The sequence below is a fragment of the Salmo salar genome, chromosome 15 (assembly GCF_965601325.2).
Source record: "Salmo salar chromosome 15, fSalSal1, whole genome shotgun sequence".
NCBI lineage: Eukaryota > Metazoa > Chordata > Actinopteri > Salmoniformes > Salmonidae > Salmo > Salmo salar.
In genome coordinates, this window is record NC_138305.1 from 103,756,616 (window position 1) to 103,767,348 (window position 10,733).

The following is a 10,733-nucleotide window of genomic DNA, read 5'->3' on the forward strand; positions in this document are numbered from 1 at the left end:
GGTTTTAGAAAAACATACTCCACTGATTCATGTCTACTTTACTTGACTGACTTCATCAGGAAAGAAATTGATGATGGAAATCTCTGTGGAATGGTACTGCTTGACCTACAGAAGGCCTTTGATACAGTTAACCACTGTCTCCTAATCTCCAAACTGGAGGCACTGGGGTTAAGCAGTAGCCCTCTAGGCAGGGTAAAGTCCTATTTATCAGGTAGGGACTCTACACTTCTGGTGTCTCACAAAAGTAAAACAATGCTGGAGGGCATACTTAGCACAGAGCTTACTAACATTAACAAATGGCTTGGAGATAATAAGCTATCTCTGCACTTAGGGAAAACTGAGGAAATTATTTTTGGACCCAGACCTAAATTGAGTAGGTCCTCTGAAATCAGAGTGGAGTTAGGGGGTTAGGTGCTGACTACTACTCTGTTAGCTACCTGGGATGTAACCTTGATGGAAGCTTGGAGGGTGTGAGCATGGCCAATAAAGTGCTAGGGAAGGTAAATGCCAGGATTACATTTTTGGCTAGAAAGTCCAAGCTGCTTGATAAGGACTCCATGAAAGTGCTAGCCACTGCCCTCATTAAATGCCATTTTGACTAGGCTAGTACTTCCTGGTTTGGTGGCTTATCTAAGCTTCTGAAGGGGAAGCTCCACATAGCCCAGAATAATCTGATCAGGGTAGTATTGAAGGTGAGTCCACGTACTCACATAGGCAGGAGCTGCTTTCAGGAACTAAACTGGCTGCCTGTTGAGGCTAGGGTGTCCCAGATTAGACTAGGTTTGGTGTACAGGAGTATTTATGGTTCTGCACCCAGATTTCTAACTGATTACTTTCCCTGTGTTCGTGATGCACACATTGACAGCACCAGATCAGGTGTTGCTGATGTGTGCTTATACAGGTTCAGGAGAAATGCTGGGAAAGGTACTTTCTTGTATACTGGAGCCTCAGAATGGAATGAGTTGCCTCTGCCCATAAAAACTACTGTCACGTCCTGACCAGTAAAGGGGTTCTTTGTTTTTATAGTTTGGTCAGGACGTGGCAGGGGGTATTTGTTTTATGTGGTTCAGGGTGTATGTGTTCATGTAGAGGGCGTATTTGGTTTATATGGTTCTGGGTGGTTGTGTATGTAGAGGGGTATTTGATTTATTAGTCCAGGGTTTTGGTTATTGTTCTATGTTAGTTTATTTCTATGTTCAGTCTAGTCGTTTGTATTTCTATGTTTAGCTAATTGGTGTTGGGGCCTTCAGTTGGAGGCAGCTGTCTATCGTTGCCTCTGATTGAAGGTCCTATAAATAGGAATGTGTTTGTCATGGGCTTTTGTGGGAGATTGTTTCTTGTTTAGCTGTGTGCCTGATGAGACTGTCCAGTTCGTTTGTTTTTTGTATACGTTGTTTGTGTTTTCCTTCTTCACTAAATAAAAAGAAGATGAGTATACATTTTCCCGCTGCGTTTTGGTCTACACCCTACGACACCTGTGACAACTACGTCCTCGCTGGGAAGCTTTAAAAATATGTTTGTCTTTTGTGCCCATATGAATAACCCCTACGATGTAACTACAGTGATGAGAGAGATGTTCTTCTTTGTACTTATGTTTTATTATCTCAATGCCATACTGTGTTTAACTGTGTTCGATCTTGCCTAGCCATCTTGTCTCGAGAGGACCACAATGGAAATAAGTCCCAGACTTTATTGTGTCTTGTCCTCGATGATTTTACTCATGTGCATGTATGGTTTTTTCAAGTTTTGTGTCCTTGTTTTTTTAAATGGTTGAGTTATTAAAACCTCTTACAGCCCTTTAGGGATAGGGGGCAGTATTGTCAATTTCGAAACAAATATGTGACCATATTAAACTGCCTCCTACTCAAACTCAGAAGCTAGGATATGCATATAATTAGTAGATATGGATGAAAAACACTCTAAAGTTTCTAAAACTGTTTGAATGGTGTCAGTGAGTATAACAGAACTCATATGGCAGTCAAAACCGAGACAGATCCTAACAGGAAGTGGAAATCTGATTTGTGGAATCACTTTCAAGTCTTTGCCTATGAAACACACCGTGAGTTAGGATTCATTGAGCACTTCCTAAGGCTTCCACTAGATGTCAGTCTTTACAAAGTGGTTTGAGTCTTCTCCGGTAGAAACTGAACGAAAGAGAGGCCTGGAAAGTTGGTCATAGGGGGAGGGCCATTACTACTATGACGCGGGCGCCCATGGGTACCCCTTCGTTCCGAAACGTTTAGTAAGACAATGCAATCGTCCGCCTTGAATATTATTGAAGCTCTGGTTGAAAAAGGCCCTAAAGATTTATGTTATACAACGTTTGACATGTTTGAACGAACGTAAATATTTTTTTTTTGCACCTTCGTGACGACAAGTCCCGCGCGCTTCAGTACATTCTGAGTAGCCTTCGGAACACGCTAACAAGAAGGAGCTATTGGGACATAAATTATTAACTTTTTCAAACAAAACTACATTTGTTGTGGACGTGGGATTCCTAGAAGTGCTTCTGATGAAGATAATCAAAGGTAAGGGAATATTTAGAATAGTATCTTTGATTTTAGATAACCTGTATCGCTAATCTGTTTTTCTGAGCATAGCACCTCGTTTATTGCAAAGTGTGATTTCCCAGTAAAGTTATTTTTAAATCTGGCACTGCGGTCGCATTCACCGGGTGTTAATCTATAATTCTTTGAATGACAATATTACATTTTAAAAATGTTTTCGAATAGTAATTTAGTAAATTGTAATGCTGATTCACCGGATGCATTTGAGGGAAAATATTTTCTGAACGTCACGCGCCGATGTAAAATGCTGTTTTTATATATAAATATGAACTTTATCGAACAAAAGAATGCATGTATTGTGTAACATGATGTCCTAGGAGTGTCATCTGATGAAGATTGTCAAAGGTTAGTGCTTCATTTAGCTGTTTTTTGGTTATTTGTGATGCATGTGGTTGGTCGGAAAATGGCGGTGTGGCTATTTTGACGATGTACTCTCCTAACATAATGTAATGTTTTGCTTTCGCTGTAAAGCCTTTTTGAAATCGGACAACGTGGTTCAATTCAGGTGAAGTGTATCTATAAAACGGTGTAAAATAGTCCTATGTTTGAGAAACAGAAATTATTAGATTTGGTTATGAATATGGCGCTCTGATTTTTCGCTGGATGTTGATCCCGATTACGGATAATAAACTGAACTCAAATGTTTTCTGTCCCTTTCTGGAGATATTTACAGTATTACTTCTGAAGTGCTTCAAACTATAGTTCAAAAATAGTTCTGAACAACACTCACTGTACTTGTCTGTGGCCTAGATTAAAGGATCAACTATGGTATGCATTGCTTTGATGTGGATGAAGGGTGCACTAATGCCCCATTTTGTTGAGGGACACACTTGTAACTCAAATTTGTGCAAATATGTAACATTAATGGACAATGTATACAGTATGTTACACAGAGAGTCAGGACTCAGCCCCGATTGTCTCTGAAATCTCAACTAGGCCATCAAAGTTTTTCTGGAATATCTGATTATCATCATGATTGACTAAGTGCCTATGTGTTGATCATCTCCCCATCAGGAAACCATGTACACAAGCACTGCACAGAGTTCACGAGTACATCTTGTGTACCCTGTATTGACTCCACGTTCCTTGGCGAGCCAAACGGTCTCATGAAATGTGAAGTGTGTACCATCTGTGACTTAGGTCACTAAGCCAGACATAAAACACATCTGATGTGTGAATAAAAACAGCACATCTTAGCCTTACAATAAACACCATGTGTTTTTCCTAGGTTGGGTTTGAAGGTAAAGCAGCCATGTACATCTTCATCAGACAGTCTCTGTGGGACACTGGAGGGGTTCTACTGTCTAGACCCAACTAAGTATGGTTGTAGAGCAGCCCAGAGACACAGCAGCTGTAAACCTGGTCAATACATCAGAAAAACAGGTTTGAGTCCTTTCAAGTATTCAACATCATTTTGTCATAATTTCTATTGTGCCAATTTTCTCTACTGAATTAAAAGTAGCTGTTTTTTTTATTGAAATCATTAGACAATTAAAATAATTCAGTCAGATGAGTACATGGGGAAAGTTTAAGTACAATGTTTACACGTTTGTTTTGGGAAGTGTATTTAAAAAAAATAATTTAAACATATGTTTAAACCTCCATTTGTGCAGGAACAACATCTACAGATACTGTGTGTTCTGACTGTACTGGTGATACCTATTCAGATGGATCATTTACATCCTGCCAGACATACACAGAGTAAGTGTGGCTTACACAAATAGTTTTTACCCTAATTCAAATTTACCTAACACAAATCTAAAACTGATAAATGTATCACCAAGTTATAAATGAATCATTAATGGCCAGTATTTCTCTGTTTATAGATGTGAATCCTTGGGACTTCAGGAAATTAAACCAGGATCTCCTTGGTGGGATTCAGAGTGTGGACCACAACTATCCCATTCCACAGCTAGAAGCAGAATTAGTGCTGTGGCATCCATGACAGTTGCCATGATATTAGCTGGAGCTGTTTTCTAATTAATAAAAAAAACTCAGATTCATTTTAGGAATTGTATCGGTTTCTATTACATCGGTAAAATATTGTTTACTGTGTGTGAGTGTATGTGTAACCGATGTGAAATGGCTAGTTAGTTAGCGGTGGTGCGCGCTAATAGTGTTTCAATCAGTGACGTCACTCGCTCTGAGACTTGAAGTAGGGTTTCCCCTTGCGTTGCAAGGGCCGCGGCTCTTGTGGCGCGATGGGTAACGTTGCTTCGGTGGGTGTCAGTTGTTGATGTGTGCAAGGGTCCCTGGTTCGAGCCCGGGTTGAGGCAAAGAGAGGGACGGAACCTACACTGTTACATATGAGTGAGTCACAGAGCGGGGCATCAGGTAGCCCAGCGGGGTGGTGGGTAGCCCAGCGGGGCGGCTATGGAATGCAAAGACCTAAACATGCAGAGACCCAAACAACATTCCATATTTGCGTGTCAAAAAAGATACACGCCAAAACACTATTTGACTCGTCAAATAAGCTTGTTTACCAATCAAGACCTGAAGTTGTCTCGAGCACATGCCGCAGCGCAGACACACTTCCCCAAGCACTGGACAGTGCTGGTCATAAAAAAGCTAGCTAAACTCAGCAAAAAAAAGAAACGTCCCTTTTTCAGGACCCTGTCTTTCAAAGATAATTCTTAAAAATTCAAATAACTTAACACAGATCTTCAATGTAAAGGAATTAAACACTGTTTCCCATGCTTGTTCAATGAACCATAAACAATTAATGAACATGCACCTATGAAACGGTCGTTAAGACACTAACAGCTTACAGACGGTAGGCAATTAAGGTCACAGTTATGAAAACATAGGACACTAAAGAGGCCTTTCTACTGACTCTGAAAAACACCAAAAGCAAGATGCCCAGGGTCCCTGCTCATCTGCGTGAACGTGCCTTAGGCATGCTGCAAGGAGGCATGAGGACTGCAGATGTGGCCAGGGCAATAAATGACAATGTCCGTACTGCGAGACGCCTAAGACAGCGCTACAGGGAGACAGGACGGACAGCTGATCGACCTCACAGTGGCAGACCACGTGTAACAACACCTGCACAGGATCGGTACATCCGAACATCACACCTGCAGGACAGGTACAGGATGGCAACAACAACTGCCCGAGTTACACCAGGAACGCACAATCCCTCCATCAGTGCTCAGACTGTCTGCAATAGGCTGAGAGGCTGGACTGAGGGCTTGTAGGCCTGTTGTCACGTCCTGGCCAGTATAAGGTTAATTGGTATTGTAGTTTGGTCAGGACGTGGCAGAGGGTATTCGTTTTATGTGGTTCGGGGTGGTGTGTTTGTTGAAGGGGCATTTGATTTAAGCATTCCGGGGTTTTTGGGCACTGTGGTTTTCATGTATTCTATGTTTAGTCTAGTGTGTCTGTTTCTATGTTTTGGTTAATTGGGGTTGGAACTCTCAGTTGAAGGCAGGTGTTGTCTATTTGCCTTTGATTGAGAGTCCCATATATTAGGGTGTGTTTGTGTTTGTCATTTGTGGGGAATTGTTGTGAGCACTGCTTTTTTTTGGTTTAGCCTGCTGCACTGTCATGTTGTGAGTCCTGTTCATGAGTGTCCACACTTCCGCTGCGCCTTGGTCCGTCTCTCTCATGTATGACATTTTCAACGATGAGTACGACTTATTCTATGACACCTGTTGTAAGGCAGGTCTTCACCAGACATCACCGGCAACAACGTCGCCTATGGGCACAAACCCACCGTCGCTGGACCAGACAGGTTTTGGCAAAAAGTGCTCTTCACTGACGAGTTGCGGTTTTGTCTCACCAGGGGTGATGGTCAGATTCGCGTTTATCGTCGAAGGAATGAGCGTCACACCGAGGCCTGTACTCTGGAGCAGGATTGATTTGGAGGTGGAGGGTCCGTTATGGTCTGGGGCGGTGTGTCACAGCATCATTGGACTGAGCTTGTTGTCATTGCAGGCAATCTCAACCCTGTGCGTTACAGGGAAGACATCCTCCTCCCTCATGTGGTACCCTTCCTGCAAGCTCATCCTGACATGACCCTCCAGCATGACAATGCCACCAGCCATACTGCTCGTTCTGTGCGTGATTTCCTGCAAGACAGGAATGTCAGTGTTCTGCCATGGCCAGCGAAGAGCCCGGTTCTCAATCCCATTTAGCACGTCTGGGACCTGTTGGATCGGAGGGCGTCTTGGTGGAAGAGTGGGGTAACATCTCACAGCAAGAACTGGCAAATCTGGTGCAGTCCATGAGGAGGAGATGCACTGCAGTACTTAATGCAGCTGGTGGCCACACCAGATACTGACTGCTACTTTTGATTTTGACCCCTCCCCCCCTTTATTCAGGGACACATTATTCAATTTCTGTTAGTCACATGTCTGTGGAACTTGTTCAGTTTATTTCTCAGTTGTTGAATCTTGTTATGTTCATACAAATATTTACACATGTTAAGTTTGCTGAAAATCAACACAGTTGACAGTGAGAGGACGTTTCCTTTTTTGCTGAGTTTATTAAGTTTTTTCCTAGCAACTGTGCTTCTATATCTGCATTGCTTGCTCTTTGGGGTTTTAGGCTGGGTATCTGTATAAGCACTTTGTGGCAACTGGTGATGTAAAAGGGTCTTTATAAAAATGCATTTCATTGATTGCTTGAATATGCTTCTATTCATGTCAGTAACTCTAAATATGACATTGAGTTACCTTAAAATTCCTCAATTAGGAAGTTGTACCTTAAGCCAAAACTTTGTCCTGGTCTTTCCTGCTGGGGACAGGAGGCTTCAGGTTAGGGAATGGAGGACCTAGATAATTGGAATATTAAGTATAATTAGTGCCCACATTTATGAATGAAATTCAATTTGAGTTAGCTGTGTATCTCATCTGATTGAGAATTGCTGATGATATACAGTATTTGCGGTTACTATTATGTCAATTTTCTTTTGAAAATCTGCCACTGAACCACACAATTCTATCTAGGGAGAGTGCACACAATCTTTAGCTTATTTTACAAGGTCAAATATAACACTATTTTGTTATAGGAGACCTGGCAAAGAGGGCAGAGCTCTCAAGTAAAAGGCTTTTCCATAGCAGCAGCTATGGTATGGATAAAGACAATGTGACACCACCACAGCTGCATGAATGTGTGATCTCTGTAATATTAGCTTATTTAACAATTTCCAGACCCAACAAATAACAGAACAGTAGGAAGTTGCTGTATTGTAGCCTACTCTACCCCACCCCAACTACTAGCTAGTGACAAGGCTACATTGTTATCATTTAGTAATGTTGTACAGTAGCCTACTGTACACCACATTAACCACTGACCTAGCTAGCTAGTGATATCTTAGCATTAGCTAGCTAGCAGTGCTAGCATGTTAGCTATCAAACTATATATCCAGTAAGAATGGTGGTCAAAAACAAAAGAAGCTATGTTAAGCCATGCTGATTTAGTAAAATAAGTCCAATCTGACTGAAATAATTCATAGGCTGAATGTAAACTTCTGTGAACACTAGCTAACTTTAGCTTGCTAGCTCAGTGACTGCTGAAAGAAACCAAGCAGTAGCTAGAAATATATTAGACACGGGTTGGGTTTAGAAACCCATTGACAATACATGGTAAATGGTTTAGGGCTGTTTAGCCAAACCGCCGTGGGCCGGGTCATGAGAGGTTGTACTGCCCTCTAGTATCAGTAGCATTAACAGATATGATCTAAGTCTAATGTCAATCCAATATCAATCCAAATAAATTGTCATTGATCCACTGATTGTGATCCTCCAGGTTGTAGTCCAGCTGCCTGAGGAAGTGTCCCAGAGGAAACAGGAAGTAGCTGAGGTTAAAGGTCAGACTAGGCAGCTCAACCGGGCACTGAAGGTAGAGAGAGAAGCCCATGTCTGCCAGGAGACCATTGACTCTCTGAACCTGCAGAGCAACAACAGCCTAGTGGCCCTGGAGTAGATACAGACCAGGCTATGACTGACCTCTCTCCTCATTCATAGTAATCTGGAGTACAGACCAGGGTATGACTGACCTCTCTCCTCATTCATAGTAATCTGGAATACAGACCAGGGTATCTGACCTCTCTCCTCATTCATAGTAATCTGGAATACAGACCAGGGTATGACTGACCTCTCTCCTCATTCATAGTAATCTGGAATACAGCCCAGGGTATGACTGATCTCTCTCCTCATTCATAGTCATCTTAATCATGCTGCTACTGTATGCAATGATGTAGTGACCAATAATCTAGTCACCGATGATCTCGTCACCGATGATGTAGTCACCAATGATGCAACTATACATTTATAGATAGTATGCAATGATGTAGTTATGAAAACAGAAAGGCCTGCACACTGTCTGTATCGAATTGCCAACTTAAAATCAATGTTCCAATTCTGTTTTTATCTAGACTTTATTAGCCCAGCACCTACGTTTTTAAGGATGTGTGTCTGACCACAAACATTTCTATATCAATCATGTAAGGCATCAATAGTAAGGCATACTTAATGAAGGATTCATAAAGAGATTACAAATAGATCAACTATTAGTTATAGGTTTGTGTATTCATTCATAATTAAACCTGGTTTCATGTCTTCCACCATGAGAGGCTGAGATTGAAGATCATCTAGGCTGGGTTCTCTTCTCCTGGAGCCAAACAATCCCAGATTTAAGTCAATCAAATGTAATAAAACAAATGTATTTATAAAGCCCTTTTTACATCAGCAGATGTCACAAAGCGCTATACAGAAACCCGGCCTAAAACCCCAAACAGCGAGCAATGCAGACGTAGAAGCACGGTGGCTGGGAAAAACTCCCTAGATAGGCAGGAACCTAGGAAGAAACCGAGAGAGGAACCAGGCTCTGAGGGGTGGCCAGTCCTCTTCTGGCTGTGCCAGGTGGAGATTATAACAGAATATGGCCAAGATGTTCAAATGTTCATAGATGACCTGCTGTGCCGGGGGGAGATATTCAATCTGGCCTTAATGGCCATGTACTACAGTGATCAGGCTCTTCTCTGCAGGTACCTCTTGGGACTAGTTTGATTGAAATTTGACAAATCTTCATCCAGGTCAATGTTTTGTACCCCGCAGACAAACGATTCCCGAACAGAATAAACACGTAAATCAACTGAATACTACCCATGACAGCTATTCTATTTTTTATAAAAACAAAATAGGTTGTTTTCTGACTTTAAAAAATGCACAGCCTGGTAAAAATAAAAGGTTGATTTAAGTAAAATACCATATTTACCAGAATTGATGCCCCTGTATCAGCCATTCCCATAGTAATGCTAGCGTTTACCAATAAACTATGCCCATGAAAATTTGGAAGCTTTAAAACATCGCCTAAAATACTGATTGTTTTTTGTTTGTTTTAGAAAATCAATGGTTTGGTTAGAAGACTGTTCATATCATTTTATATTTATAACACAACAAGTGACATGATCTTGATATACAGTGCATTCGGAAAGTATTCAGACCACTTGACTTTTTCTAAATTTTGTTACGTTACAACCTTATTCTAAAATAAATTAAAAGCCCCCCCCCTCCCCCCCAATCTACACACAATACCCCATATTGCCCAAAAAAATGTAAATATCACATTTACATAAGTATTCAGACCCTTTACTCAGTACTTTGTTGAAGCACCTTTGGCAGCGATTACAGTCTCGAGTCTTCATGGGTATGACGCTACAAGCTTGGCAAACCTGTATTTGGGGAGTTTCTCCCATCGTTCTCTGCAGATCCTCTCAAGCTCTGTCAGATTGGATGGGGCGCGTCACTGCACAGCTATTGTCAGGTCTCTCCAGAGATGTTAGATCGGGTTCAAGTCCGGACTCTGGCTGGGCCACTCAAGGACATTCAGAGACTTGTCTTGGCTGTGTGCTTACGGTTGTTGTCCTGATTGAAGGTGAACCTTCACCCCAGTCTGACGTCCAGTGCTCTGGAGCAGGTTTTCCATCAAGGATCTCTCTGTACTTTGCTCCGTTCATCTTTCCATCAATCCTGACTAGTCTCCCAGTCCCTGCCGCTGACAAGCTTCCCTTGGCATTCAGGCAAAAGAGTTCAATCTTGGTTTCATCAGACCAGAGAATCTTGTATCTCCTTTATGTTAGAGTCCTTTTGGTGCCTTTTGGTAATCTCCAAGTGGGCTGTCATGTGTTGTTTACTGAGGAGTGGCTTCTGTCTGGCCACTCTA

General features: G+C 41.9%; 1 long non-coding RNA gene across 1 annotated transcript; it reads left to right on the forward strand.

Moving 5' to 3' along the window:
- Positions 1-3,029: 3,029 nt before the first annotated feature.
- Positions 3,030-4,528, forward strand: LOC106572771 (uncharacterized). The gene is made up of 3 exons (XR_001321186.3): positions 3,030-3,950; positions 4,181-4,268; positions 4,394-4,528. It is a non-coding gene; the product is annotated as an uncharacterized LOC106572771 (long non-coding RNA).
- Positions 4,529-10,733: the final 6,205 nt, after the last annotated feature.